The sequence below is a fragment of the Phalacrocorax carbo genome, chromosome 3 (assembly GCF_963921805.1).
Source record: "Phalacrocorax carbo chromosome 3, bPhaCar2.1, whole genome shotgun sequence".
In the NCBI taxonomy this organism is placed as follows: Eukaryota; Metazoa; Chordata; class Aves; order Suliformes; family Phalacrocoracidae; genus Phalacrocorax; species Phalacrocorax carbo.
In genome coordinates, this window is record NC_087515.1 from 2,503,349 (window position 1) to 2,518,749 (window position 15,401).

Consider the following 15,401-nt stretch of genomic DNA (forward strand, 5'->3'; position numbering starts at 1 on the left):
AGAAAAGCTGTCCGATCAGCATAATGCAAGGAACTACCCTGGTTTGCACAATATTGCTGAGGGCTGGTCAGACAGGAAGAATTGATATACTTTTTTCCCCCCTTCATTTTGCTTTGCTTACTAATCCCAGTGGTAACTTTCAGCTTTATTGGGAGCCTCGGGGAACTGAGGAGGTACCTTTTTCTTAGTTTTCTTTCCTAAAAGTCCCAGCTCTAAGAGTCAGGTCAATATATGCTTTGATTAAAGGCACGCAGGACCTAGAAGTCATTTTGGAAGCGCTAAGGCTACGACTGCCCGGCTCCCCAATAACATGTCATATCGTTGAAGATTATTCTGATATTTCAGCAGTCGGAGCATCTATTTCTGGCCACCTACTTTAATGAAATTTGGAGGATCTTAATTTTCTCAGAGATTGCTATTCCTCTATCGAATTGGTCAATGGATTCAAAGGACGTGGGGCAGGAGGAGTGGTAAGACACAACCAGACATATGCAGGTCATGATAAATGTCTGGTTGCCTCATTAAATCAGAGGGAAAACCAGCTCTCATGTTATATTGTAAAAGAGCTCAGATTTCTGCAGATTTTGCCTGGGTAGCATACAGCTCCCTGGGCTGGGCTGGCGGGGAGAAGCCCGAGGTAAATGGTGGTTTTCAAGCCCACCTTCTCAGCAGCTTCACGGGGAGATACGGGCAGCCGCTCTGAGCCAGCCTCTCCTTAGGCTGGGACTAGACCTTGCCAGGTGCTGCACACGCTGGCCCCACTCCAGCAAAGCACTTAAGCACATGCTTAGCTTTCAACACATCAATTACTCATGGAGAAGTCAAGCCTGGAGAAGCTGCCGCTGCAGAGATAGCAGTGAAAAGGAAATGGGGAGGTGGTGACCTTATTGCCTCTCTTTCCCGATGGGCCTGTCTGCAGACATCATTCAGGGCCTGGGGTAAAATGATCGCAGAGGCTAATAGGTCAATGACCTGCTACTCTGTCGCTGGCCTAGCCCCAACCTTTGCAAAAGAGAGGGGAAGGTCTGTACAGCTTGGCAGATGTTATCACCCTTGATAAGACAAAGCTTCGCTTTCAGGAATTCTTCTTTCCTAGTTTGCTGTGAGAAAAGGCGGCAACCCAGAGCTCTACGGTGGCAGAGGAAGCTCGCGGTCTTTTCTTCCTGCTCTGCCACTCACATCTGTGACAGGTTTCCTTTCTCCCTTAAGCTGTTCCAATTTCTGGCTCTGCATGTGTCAAAATAAGTTTCCAAAGCAAATCACAAATGCATGGGGTAATTAGAGCTGTCGCTTTGGTGCTGGGGGAAAGCACTCCCCTTCGCAAGGAGAATACACCTCCCGCTCAACAGCATATTGTAGTGATGATGGAGAATTTGGCATTTGTCTCTTTGGGGTATTTTTTGGGGGGTTGGGGTTTTTTCTTTTCATGTGTGGGAGGGGATAACTAAAACGGGGAGAATTGCCTTATGCTGCTGCCATACGAGCCCTTCTCTGTTTCAAAAACTCTCGGAAAACGCTGCTCAGAGGTAGACAACTATGCATAATCGCTAAAACATGCAAAAATGACCCTAGAATCACCTCTTCAGAAATGTGACATCTAGCTGAATTGAAAGAAAATGGAGAAAAAAAAAATAATATTCAGAAATAACATTCAGAAAAATTGAAACACAGGAAGTGGGAAGGTAAGATCCATTGCTTCAGATCTCCAGCAACACGAAAAACTTTTTCTAGCTATTTGGAGGGGTATCTTTAAAAAGTGCTGTGACGAACAGGCACGCAGCCCAGATCCTCACGCTTCCAGAGAGACCCTCAGGGGCACGTCTGACACTCCCTTCGCGAGACGGACACGATGACGACGTTCTCACCAGGAGTCTACTCACAACTGTTCTCATAATTTGTAATTCATGTGAGCGTTCTGTAATAATGGCAACATATATGGAGATAATTATTTCAAAGGCTCCTCCTTTTCTTTGTGGGAGTTTAAGCGCGCACAAAAAGGAGTTCTTTTCCAAGCCAACTGCCCTGCTTTAAAACTAGCCCTGTAAAACTAGGGCTTGCTCCCCGGTCTTCTCTAGGGCACCTGCAGCATCTCAGTCACAGGAAATTTCCATCAGAATTGAGCCAAAGCCATGTTTTAGATGTGGAAAGAGTGAAAATAGTTGGAAAAGTATCTAAAATGCGTCCTGCAGGATGGGGAGAAGAATGGGCTTTCTGATCAAGGCGCAGGGCACGCGCGTCCAGATGCGCTCCTACCGCTGCCCGAGCCGCTTTTGGGGAGTCATTTACTTCCAGCGCCTCTGGGTCCCCACCTCCGCAGAGGGAATCACTATGAATTCTTTCAGGCATATTTTGCAGTGAGGTGTTTTTTCGGTGTGCAGGGAGGTTCTACTGTGAAGCACCAAGCACAGAGGCGCAGTTCAGTGGAGCGGTTTGACCGCGACGCCAGGTGAAGGACTCCTGCCCCTGTGGGATGCAATTCACCGCTCTGTCCGTTGGGCCACTCGCAATTTTCCTGGAAGATGCTGAAAGCAGATCAGGAAACTTATCTAGTTAAACGTAAGTCTCCCCTCACCAACATCATTTCTCATGCAGGTCAAGGTACCGATAACTACAGTGTGGTCCCATCAACAGATCCTAGCACAAGCAAGTGGGCTGTGCGACGTAGCACAGGGGTGGGAACAAAGACTTTGGGGTTTCTTAAATCAGTTTAGCCAGCATTTCATTCCACTGTAGCCTGAGTAAAGCTGTTTAGGCTGGAGAAGCATCGGGTATGGCGGCATGAGTCTCTGCTGCAGCTCCGTTATGAAACTTTGCCCTTCTGCAGGATTTCTTTTCAAGCGCCGCAGCAGCTCTTTGCAAACATTAAGTGCTGCGTCCCTACAACACACCTGGCAGGCAGATATGGTATCCTCTTATCAGATGGGCAAAATGAGCCGCGCAGTGGTGACGGCGGGCGCAGCCATGCAGCACGAGCCAGCGCAGGAGGCAGCGAGAAGCAGAGAGTCCTCATTGCTTGGCTGATGTTTTAACTACTGGGCTTCTGCTGGAAACCAGTGGCCACTGATGGAAACTGCCAACACACAGATGCTTCGAGCGGCAATAAGAACGCGGCGAGGAATAACAACGATGCGACTTGCAGATGGCTTTCATTAAATGCAGTTTTTATTGGAATAAAGACACAATTTAGAGTCTACAGTAGAACTGCTTGGAATACTTTAATCTCGAAGAGGCTTTTTGACCAAATCAAACCTTTTGCTGGGAATTTTTCCACTCCACTGAAATTTTCTGGGGGATTCTTGGTTTGAAACTAAAAAACCAAAAAGTTATTTCAAAACAACGATGTTTGTTCGCTTTATCGCTGCAGATGAGGTATATTTTATAGAAAATATATGTTTACACTTCTAAGAATAATTGTTATTTTTTGCCAGCTCTTGTCAGCAGAAGCTTTATCATGGATTATCATGAGTGACTGACTGGGCTACAAATACTGTAAAAAAATGAGATGGTTTTCTAGGTTAAAGTAGTAATAAGAAAACAGCTATTTTAGTGATGAAACTAGTGTTGATTAACCTTTCCTGAAAGCAAGCATCTTGCGTGTTATATTCGGTGTTTAGCTTCAACCTTTAAAAAATAACCCTGTTTTCAGAGTAAAAATGGTTATCTTGTGGCACTGTTTTGCCTCAGGGGTTTTGGGAGCAGGGGCTTAATAGTCGAAGGATAATTGCATTAAACCAAGTGTTCCCATTTCCACGTATAGCCATATCCTAAAAAAGCCCATCAAGACACAAATCACCTTGATTTGCAACGCACAATCCAGATAAAAGGATATAAATTGTTACAACCCTATTTCCTGTTGCATTCTTAGGTGCTTTCTAAAGCTTCTCTTTTTGGGGACAAATCCACATAGGTAATCCCATGGATAGACACTGAAGCTTCGAGTGAACAAGGTAAGTAAAAGTTGGCCTTCTTTAAATAGTCGAAAGACCTAAAAGAATTGCATTACTAGGTTTCGAGCCTACCTGTGAGTGCTTCAAAAACCAAACCAACTGAAATTTTAGCTGCACTTTCCTTCTAATTTTCAACTGCCCAACATTAGCCGTGGACATCAGGCTCCAGTACAAACAGAGACCCACCTAGGCTGACCCCTCAAGGGCCAGAGAAACCCCTTCTGATCATGGTTCATAAAGATTGTTTATAAGCACGGAAAATAATATTCATATTTTTGTAAATAATGAGAGCAAGTGGTGAGGGAGGTTAAAGGAAGGGATGGAGTTCGCAATTCTAAACTGTAGGAACAAAAACCAAAGCCAACAACCCCCTGACAGATTCAGAAGTCCCATCAGACCAAAACCAAATGTTTTCAAAATCTGCAAAAACCTTCTGGTGTGAAACAATTTCACGTTTCAATGGGAGCGCGGTTAACAACAAACTATAAATCACCGCACGTAGAGGTTTCTAACTGGCAAGTGGCAAACACATGAAGGCTGTTTCTCCATACTTTTGGCTTATTTGAATGCAAGTTGTTCATAAGGAAACACAATTTATATAATATCACTGTATTTCTCAGCCCTTTCAATCTCCCTGTCCCTGCCGGGTAACTCCAGCTCAAGCTGACAGAGCACTAGAGGCTTGGAGAGATTGTGGTCCTAAAAGCACTGTGGCCGTCACTGCCCAGGTCCTGGAGAGAGGCCCAAACAGAGGCGCAGGAGAGCTGCAGCGGGAGGTCGACTGCACCACCCGACACCAGAAACACTGAAGAGGCGAGACCCGCGGTGCACGTACCGGCAGCAGGGAAAGCTGTGGCCGGAGCTCGCGGCTGACCAGACGTGGGGTGATCCGGCCGCAGGACTGAGGCCAGAGGCAGGATCTGCTGCTCACTGAACAGATTCGGTACCTTATCGTTGGCGATATTCGGGGAAAGGACCTCTGCTCGCTCTCAGCTCTCCTCTTGGATTGTTTTTTTTTTCTTTCACTTTGCTCTCCTTGAGCTTCATCTTGAGAGCAAAGTTAAAGAACAGGAGCTGAGCAAATGCCTCTGTGTACGCAGGGATTTGGGCAGCCAGATGGTTTTGTAACAGCTGCTGTATTGCTTTCCCCTTCACCTTCCAGAAATTCTTTATTCCACAGTGTTTCCACCCACGAAGTAAAAAATTAAACATGTTCCCGGCGTCCGCAGCGGTCACTGCTCCGGTAGTATCGTGCAAGCCCCTAGTGAGCCTGAACCCCTCCCCAAGGTTCTCTGGGTCCTCCTGGGGACCAGAAAGCTCCTGGCAAAATGTTTTTCATAATCTTCCTCTCTCTTAATCTCCTGTGATAACATTTCAGTCGCAGGCAGGAAAAGACTTGTCTCGTAGCAGTGGATCCGTACCTGATAGTGGCAGGAATGGGGAAAGGCGAACGCAGGGAGGGCAGTAATTACCTGCATTGTACGAGCCTCTGAGGGCCTTGCCAAAAAGGCCCCTGAAGGTCGGAATTCTCCTGTAATACGTGGTGAATCGATTTTCAGACACAACCCGTACGTCTATGTCACCGACACGCCAGTTTAAAGCTGTTTTGGTTGGCACCTGCTGTATGGTGCGGACGGGACAGCGTGTGGCACTGGCTGGCCACCTGAGCATTTAACAGCTTCTCAGCAGATATTGAAAATTTTATATTGATTCAAGTTCGGACTACAGCCAGCCATATGCCTCCTAACTCCTGAGTGCCGCTGGCCAGGAGTCAGGAACCCCCTGCAATCTCACCGCCACATGCGAGGGGTGTGACGACATGGTCCGGTGTGACTTTGAACCTGGTGTGACCAGGGGCTGGTGGTCACGGGCAGGCATGGCAAAGCCCAGGAGCCTGAACCTTGCTTCAACCCATAGTGACCTTAAGAGGCTGTTCAGAAAGGGTCCTTATCGTTTTGGAGTGGGAATTAGCTGCAGAGGATAAAAGGGATGACTGTACTGATGCAGAATTAAACACAGGCAAAGAGGCAGGCAAGAGAGAAGGGATACTCTCTGGGAGCGATCAGCTGGAGCTCTGTATTGGGGGACAGAAAAGAAATTAGCCGGCTGAGATTGATGTTGAGGAACGAATGCAATTCGTATTTTATTAATAAAAGAGGTCTCCCCACAAAGGAAATTCCCATCTCGGCCTGGTGATGTAGCACTAAGTGGCAACTGATACATGAAACGCCAAAGCCCGTAGATCTCTAGTTACACTGGAGTAGACACTCTTTGGGGCTTGTAATTACAGGGAGTTGGCAGACATACAGATTTCATCTTTGAGAGAGAAAAGGACTTTCTGCTCTCCTGCCAACCAGGATGACTAAGCTCAGTGCCAAGCCGGACATGCCTTCCAGAACATTTGCGAAGCAGTGTTTGGTTCTACCTCAGAGTCTTTCGCTTTCTGAAAATGAACTAATAAAATATTTGTAATGGCACCTGCGGCGGTGAGGCATCTCGGAGAGAGGAGCCAAGTCCTGCCTCCCAACCGGAGGAAGGCAGAGTTGAAAGAAAGCAATAGCTCAGAGCTGCGTAGGAGGGAAACAGGAAAAGTTTCGTAACGGCTGGGGCACAAATGATGGCTCAAGGACAGCTGATATTCCTGGGCACTGCCCTGCCGGTGAGCACCAGTTTCCTCTCTGGAGCCATCCTAACGGTGCGAGTTAGGCACTGAGGTACCGCACCCTGGGGCAGACCTGGTTTCTCAGGCGCTCCGCTGAAGGCAAGCTGCCCATGCTGCCAGGGGATGCCTGCATAGCCCAGACGGGCTGTAACGACACCTGGAAAGCCAGGCCTGCCCTCCGTTGCTCTCTTCAGATTATCTCTGCACATTCTCCCTCTGATTTGTAGTACTGAGATCAACAACACCAAGTCTGGCCTTGGTGATCTCTGTTGACTGCCAAGGTGGCAGCTGATCAGCTGTCTGTTATTTAGTTAGCCAGCTCCACATGAAATCTGTAAAACCTGTAGGCGAAAGAGCAGTACTAATACTTTTTGGCCAAATTCTGCTCTCAGTTACACCAGAGGAATGCAGCTGAAGTCAATATGATTTACAGGAATTAAGGACAGCACATAGTTTGGGGTTTGTTTTTTTTTTTTTTTGAGATGACATTTAGATTCTAGTTGCAGCTAATAGGGCTGGCCACAGACAAATCTCAAAGAAAAGTAACGCTGTTGTTTGTTTTTCTTCCCTAACTCCAATATCAGCCCCAGTCTAACAAAGCACCCTATGATATTTGCTTAGGCTCTGAATTTGTTAGCCTAACTTCTTTTTACTGTTTATCCCATGTTTCTGTAAAAATGTGTAAAAAAGACACAAACAACCAAACCTGTTCATGCCAAATGTTCTCAAATACTCTTTTTCACAGGCCTAGTGTACACTAGGAAGAGCCTGCAAGTACAGCTATGCTGGAATCTTTATATCAATAAACCCCTGAGGGGTGGTGCAACTCCGGGCAGTGCACTGCTTCCAGGGATGAAATAACACATCCTGGCAACCCGAGGGGTTTTTGCCAACAGAGCTGCAAGGCATTTCTGGGTTTTTTTTTGTTTTTTTTTTTCCTTTTCTGAGACAGAATACCAGCAAAAGCTTCTCCTGAGAAGCCAAGCAGGGACTCCACATCAGCCGGCTGCTTGGGGCGCCCACCTGGCACGCGGGAGACAAGGGTGCCCGTCCCTGCCCAAATCAGCTGCGTCAAACCCGAGTCCCTCTTCGAGCAAACCATTTCCCCAGCCCTGGCCCTGCTGGCTGTGAAAAGATCGCTCCGTTCCTCTGTGCTCGTCTGTCAGAGCTGCTGCAGGCTAGGAGGGGAGGTGGGAGAGCTGGCCGTCAGTCAGGCGACGTGGGAGTGGGGTCTCCTGTACCTCCAGGTGTCTCAAAGACCAGCTTCGTGGCTAGGTTCGGGGGCAGAGCTCTGCCTGATTTCCAGCAAAAGAGCTTGTTGGGGCCCAAGAAGTCTTTCCCAGCAAGGATTTTGTTGCAATTGATGTGCCCCCATGAAGAGCACAGCTTTTTAAAAGTTGCCGTTTTTCTGACGCCGGCCTGTGCAAAACTGTATTTCACCGAAGGATTTCTGATCGGCTCTTGTTGTGACCTAAGGGTTACAAGGTGCCAGTTACAGATAGTGTTTCACATTCTTTCTGAGAAAAATAGTTATGAAACTACTGGATTTTTCCCCCGACTTTTTTTTTCTGTATCTCTTCCAATGCAAAATACTTTGTTCTCCCAGTGGAAACCAATCATTTACTAAATATTTAGTGTAATTCATATCTCTGTCTCTCAAGTGGGCCAGTGTTTACACTTCAAAAGCAAGAATCTTTCTTCTCATGCCATAGTCACTCCATAGAAATAAATACAAACCACAGAACCTGCACAAATCTTTGCTGAGGCACAAAATTTTAAACACCTTATGGATTAATGTTTATGGAGCCTGTCAGAGATTTAAAACCACAACGAGAAAGAAAGGTTTTCTTCAGCTCTGAGAAACGAGCTTTTTGTCTAACGTCAACCCTACGCTGAAAAAGCCTTGGCAGGTTGTTTGTCTAAGCAGACAGGCCCTTATTCAATTGTTCGTGATGTCTTTCCACTTAGTTCTTGCTACAAATTTGTCTCTTTGCCACCCTCTTTACACTGTACCTGTACTGTGTGCCTCAGAGACAGGCAGAGCCAGCAGCTCACCACTAACTCAGCCTAAGGGGAAAGGCGAGCAACAAAGACCAGTCTGCCAAAACCCATAAAACTCGCTGCTTTTTGCCTCACTTTAAAACAAAAAAATAATATTGTCTTTTCTCTAAAGTGGTAAAGCAACACATGCCCAGATGGGTCCTTGACATTACACTGCAGGCTTTTTTTAAGGGTTTTGAAGGAACCTTGGCACTTATCAACATGTTCTCCAAAATGTATGACTGTTAATTACTTTAGTAGTCAGCAAAAGTAAAACTGGTTGCAGGAGGTAGAACCAGTGGCTTTTGGTAAGGCAACGGGAAGCCCCTGAAAATCACAGCCTCTGAAATACTGAATAAATCCAAAAGGAGGGAAGCAATGAAAAGCAGAAATGCAGCCATGTCCACCGCCGGGATAACCTGAGGTTCCACTGCTGCCATATCTACGAGAATGTACCTGTACTTACCATCTGGGCGAAACCAGCTAATGAAAGTGACAAACAGGAAAAGGGCATTTTCCTCAAACGGCGGTATTTTTTTCTCCAAGGTTTAAGTAAGCTTCTTGCATTATTTGTCATTTTTGTCCTCTTTCTGAAGAGATCTTGGTAAGAAAAGATGGCTCTCCGTGGACTAAAAGCCACTGCTACCCACTGTAAAGCGGACTTTGGCCAGGTCAAGCATGACGACTTTTGCACAGCGCCCCGACAGTGCCACTTTCCCACCAGAAGCGCCTGCGCCTCTGCCTGCCCTCAGAGGCAACCAGACACGGGCTGAGGGCATCTGCTGCAGACCCGCATCCCCTGCGAGGCCTGTTGGGGAGCTCCTCCTGCCCTCCCCCAGTTGGAGGGTCCTCCCCACCCTTTTGCTCCGTTCCCAGTATTTCGCCCCTGCAGATGAGGCTGCTGTTTGTAGTCATGTTTTCCCACCTAGCACAGATTTGTTCTGGCTTTCCTTGGACAGCCATTGAGGGCAGAAAGGAGAAAATGCACTTTTCTTCCCCGTGAGCCCATTATGAAGAGGGTGTAGGAAGGAAGGAAGGGGTGAGGAGCCCTAGGGGGTTATAGCTGAGTAGCAGGTGGTATATAGCACAGCCTGTATAGGCTGGGAGGGACAGCTTATGCCTGTTTGCTTTCTGCTTCTTCTTTTCTTAAAAGGCATCAATCTCTGTGCAAGGTGCCACAATAACAGCCCTGGAGACTGAAGCCCCCTGTTCATGGGCGAGGAACGGGGCTGGCAGGGACAAGGGTGGCTGCCCCGCGCGCGCAGGTGCCTTTGCCTCCATCCTGTCCTGGGCTGATCTCTGTCGGCGGTGACGGTGTGGCTCTGGCACTGGGCCCGTTTAGGCTTTGGCACCTGGTCTGGGATTGCTCGGCGTGGTGAAGGCTTTGCAAACACCTCATGCCCACAGGCAGCTGGCTTGGGACCGCGGAGCTCCCTTTACACAGGGCTGAGGAAGAGGCATGAGAACGTAATGGTTTTTGGGTTACTACGGGTTTACAAATCTGAAATAGCAAGCTGGTGCACGATACCAATGTCAATGCTGGAGACTGGAAATAAGAAATACTCATGCCCTTCACATAGCTTTTTATTCCACAATTAGGACTGCATGAAATTTCCACTGGTAAAATACCACGCTTTTCCTGTGAAAGCATTGCCGTTTCACTCCACAGCAGACCTCTTCCTAGTCTTCCGAGAAGCGACGCACGCGGGATGTGGAAGCAGCACATCTCTGACAGCCGCCCAGGATACTCCCGGTAAGAAGACTTCCTACATCTCCACATTCAAACTGCTCCTTCTTTTATTTGCAAGTATGAAGAGCTTCCCCTGGGAGATGATGAGTCATACAGCAGGCAGGTAGTGATAGAAAAATAAGTCTGGCAAAGGAAAGGGAATAATAAGAATAATAATAGGAGATAAGCACATTCTACTTTTGTGCCCGGTGATCTTGAAGCTATTTTACGACTTACACCTCCTGGTGTTATTTTGTGTTCTTGTTTTCCACTGCATCCCATATCACTTCAGCTACTCTGCTGGCTCTCAGAAAAGCGTTTTACAGCCGGCATTTCTCTTCATGTAACAGCTGTTTTCCTATATGATTTTCACAGTTGGTGCAAATCTAGTTACAAGCATTGGGGATGAATTTATCCCTCCTGTCATGGTTTTAGCTGGGACAGAGGTTTTAGCTGAGGTTTTAGCCCCAGACAGAGCTCCTCCCGCTGATATTCTCCGCACTATGGTTTTGTTTCCAGGGCTCCGAGAATTGTACAGAATCCCGTGGCTCTTTCCAGACGATCAGGCAGCAGACTGAGTTTGTCAGCAACATTTCCAAAAGGCTTTTTTTTGTTGTTTTTTCTCTTTTTCCTTTCTTCCCTCTTGCCATCCCAGGTGCTCCTTTAACTCAGGAGCCAGCCATTTTTTCAAGGTTTGCTCCTGCTCCCAACCACACCATCCCAAGTCCTACACCTGGGCGAAAGCGGAGCACCTCCGGCCACGGAGCTGTGGCGATGCGGGAGGGTGATTTAACGCCCGGCGAGTGAGTCAGCAGCGATGCCTCTCCCTGCCTTGCAACAAGCAACCTCCTTCTGAGAATCTAAAGAGCGTGCTGGCGTCGGGCGGGGGGAGCGGGGCAGGATTGTGCCCCTGAGAGGTGGGAAAGGTGCTAGCTCTGCTTTGCTCTCACCCCACAACATGCAGAGCAGCGGGTTTCTGTTGTTGTTGTTGTTGCCCTGGAGGATTAAGTCCTCTTCCTCATACTGGCGGCTCACTGAAGTCTGATAAAACTTCACCCAGTAAGCCCTAATCGTGAAAAATACAACATGCTGAAACTGGAAAGTCTAACTGAAGGATGACGCTTTTCAAAGCTATCTCCGTTTCCCAAGGACGACCGGCCTCACATGGGCCTGTTCCTCCGCAATTTTGACTTTACCTCTACGTCGTATCTCCCTTCTGAAAGCCTGGGTTTTTAACTTTTTCATACCCAAATATTGCGTGGGCCCCGGTGTTTTGGGAGGAGGGTTTGGCTCACCTGTGTAGCTCTCAGAAAACAGGATCTCGGCCCCTGGTTCCCACACTTTTAAAAATTCCACCCCATGTTTCATGTGGCTCAGAGCACAGGTCAGTCATCAGCTGCTCGCTCATAGCTGTGTTAAAACAAACTGCGCATTAAAGAAGCTTACAAACACCATTTTCCACTTTAGAAAAAATAATTAAATGAATGAATCATTTTTGGTTTTCGATTAAGGAGTCTTGCAACCTCCTACTTATCTCTTGGACTCCATCTTCCCTACTACTCCAAGCAAACACAAAGGAGTAAGACAGCAGAGGGTTTTATTATTCTTTTAAACTGAATATATGATATATATGGGATATCACCCATGTCAAGTACAAAAACCTGTGAATACAGTGTAATGATACCACAGGTAGGGTAGGGCTGGAGTCTCGGGTCGCTGATTGTGAGCTTTTAATTCATATTCATATTAAAGCCATGGGAGACTTGCCTTTGATGTCAGTTGGTTTTGATTTAGTACCTTTGTTGATAAGAAGCTGAGTGATGATGCTTTACAAGTTAAAAAAAAAAAAGAATTCCTTCTATTTTGTTATTATTTGCTAGAGGCCCAATCAGCCTCAGTCACTGACCAGGGCTTCGTGTTGCTCAGTACCACACAAACACAAGGGAGGAAGGGAGGCCCTAGCCACACAGCACGAAAATCGCTGTTCTGCATGTGTTTGCACATCTGTAAGTGCCTCTGTCTTCTCTAGGTGTTACAGGAACCGCTCGCTTGGCTTTTAATTTTATTTCCCATTATTTTTGCAAACTTCAAAAATGAATCAAGCATTTCCCATACCGCCAGTGAGGCTGCGGACTACATTTGCTGCTTGAGAAGCAGCAAACTTGAAAAGCAGGTAAGAGCGCAGGGCACTTCTTTAAAAGAGGGTGCCAGGAATCCGTAGGAGAAAAAGAAGCCCTTTCTAAGAATTGCACGAACCTCTGCCAAGCAACACCTGATCCCGCTATGAGAAGCAGCCTCCTGAACACTTCCATACCCCGGCCAAGCAACACAGCTTGGTTCTAGCGGTCCATCCCTGCCGTTACAGTGCTGCATTGAAAACTAAAAGGATTTACTTTCTGTAGCCTTGATAGTTAAGAGCCAGATAATTCTTCCTTTCTCACAGCTAGAATTTCCAAGATCCTTGTAGGAACAATCCTGTTAAATTTAATGCAGAATGGTCAACCGTCCACAGGATTTTAAAGCAGCCTGCACAGCTCTATAGCAGAGAAATAATTCCCTTCTGGTTTTCGTGACCTAATTAAAAGCATGAAAAGAAAGCATTCATGCTCCAGTAAATTCTGCCGCGTATTTCCTGAATATTTGGATCCACTGCTGTCGGACTATACAGGATCGCTCCACGAGCCTCACTCATCGAAGCAACGTGAGTTGCTTTCTACAACAGTCCTAGAAAGACTTGGGGGAAGAGGAGAAAACACGGGTCTCATTACGAGAGCAGAAGTGGAGGACCCCAGGGAACTCGGGTGCAACTCCTAATGCAGCGCAGGAATTGGTGTGCCACGTTGGGACGTGGTCCTGGTGTGAGGTGGCAGCTAGGTCAAAACTGACCCCGACCCATGACCCAAAACACGTCTGGCCGTGGGGGCTGAGGGCCGCTCTCGGCACAAACCCAGCACTGACGGACTACAGCAAGTAGCGTAACCCCAGATCTTCCTTCAGCGGCGTCTGTGCAGGGGGGACGCTCACAACGTGCTGTGAACCGACCCCTGAGCTCTGCTGGAAATCTGCCTCCTTTTTAAACGGGAGATCAACACCTGTAAGGAATATTCATGTGACTCATGGTCCTTCCTAGGCTGGAACATTTCTTTCCCTTTTTATATCCCTTATCTAGTCCCGCTGGAAGTTCCTGGAGGCAGGTACGTTTCTTACCACCACGGTGGTGGCTGGAAGCTCTGCCTGTTAAAATCACTCTGTCTTTTACATCATAAAACTCTATTTTCAGTTACTTAAACCTTGCCAGCTTTTTATCACTTGGTCTCACATTTTCCTTTAAAAATATTTACTTTAGGCTGAATTATCTTCTGGGGTGGGGGGCAAAGGAAGAGAAGAAGAAATATTAAGTGCGTAGTCAAGACTCTTTTGAGAAAAAAAAGCTGGGGAAATGACAGCAGACAAAATAATAGTGTATGTTTTGGCAAGGCGTCTTTATTCTAAAACCATAATGCCACCGGTTTCTGGACTCTAGACCTCCCTTTTTGCAGAGTTTTGGCCTTTTGGTTATTGCCAGCTCTATGGAAATCCACTCAAATTTGACTAAGTTATAAACCCTCAAAAACCTGCAGCTTGTTTGTATGAGATAAATCTCACATCTGTTCTGAGCATAGGGGTATTTTTTGTCCTGCAATGTCAAAACCAAAGTGCTGTGCTGTTTGGTAGGTCCTGACAGAGGAACCGAGAGCAACGGGACTGCCCGCCGTGGATGGCCTTTGCCCAGCTGCACGCCGGCCGTGCGCTGGAGGACGCTGGGCAGAAGGCGAAGGGGCTGTGGGCTTAGCAAGCTGCAAACAGGGTGGCAGAAGGGAAAGCAGGCAGGGGGCTGTAGGGCTGCTTGGTGATGAAGGGGGTCTGGATCTGAACTGGGAAACAGACTGGGATGAACTGGCAGAGACGGAAGAGGACTGGCAAGATGATTCTGGAGAGGTGAGACTGACTGCATTGGCCAGGCAAAGGGAATGAGAGGTTTGATTAGGGGAAAACAGGACTAGGTTCATGTGGAGAACAGCTTTAAGGTATGAAGGAGGCTGGAGTCATGCTCACAAGAATAAAAATTCCTTCTAGCTCTGGCAGAGCCATCAACATTGCCAAGATACACCACCGCCCAGCTGAGAGGAGAGGGCTGTGAAGCTGGCAAAAAGCCCTCCGCTGCCTGCTGCAGCAAAAGGCAACCTGCTGTCTCTGCTGTTTGAGCCCGATGGAGGTCTGTGTGGTGCAGAGGAGGGTCCCAAACGTGCCCTGACCTGGGCAATGCCGCGTGATAGCGTTCTTTTCTTTTTCCCATTTTAAAAGCCCAGGAGATGTTACAGGACATGCACACACGCCTGCTTTCACATACTTCGTGTAGATAATTGAGTTGTTTACAACCAAACTTTTTGAGAAGGGGGCTTTCCAAATTCTTATGAGTCTGGGTGCTCAGCTGAGACCTGGAGAAGCTGTGACTGTTGTTGGCTGCATGCCCTGAACATCGTAGGATCTGGAAAAGTCAGCAGTGGGTGTCTCAAGCAGGGCGCACAAGTCTGTCTGTAATTAATACCTACTTCTCCCCGCCTCGGTTCACCGTGCACGCAGCTACTGCTCCGGCGGGCGCGCTCCATGCCGAGCCCGGCTGAGGCAGCGTGTGGCAAGCCTTCGAGGTCAGATGTGGACGCCCGGGGAAATGGTCACTTGGGTGGTGGGAGCGCGTCGCTTTGCTCCCTGGAGCCCTTTCACGCCCGAGACCTCTCCCGCAAACATGCGCACCCTAAGAATAAAGCAAGCCCTGGTAGCTTCAGACTTCGTGGTAGCACCGCTGACCCGTGGGGATCTCCGCAGGCTGGCAGTGAGCCACGGGTCTCAGGGGAGGAGCAGGGGTCTCCTCCGTGGACAAAATTGCAGCAAAAGAGGTTTCTTGCAGGCAGGCGGGGGGACGAGCTCCTCTGGCGGTTTGCAGTAAAGAAATAATAAAACCCCTCTATTTGGCTCCTAAAAG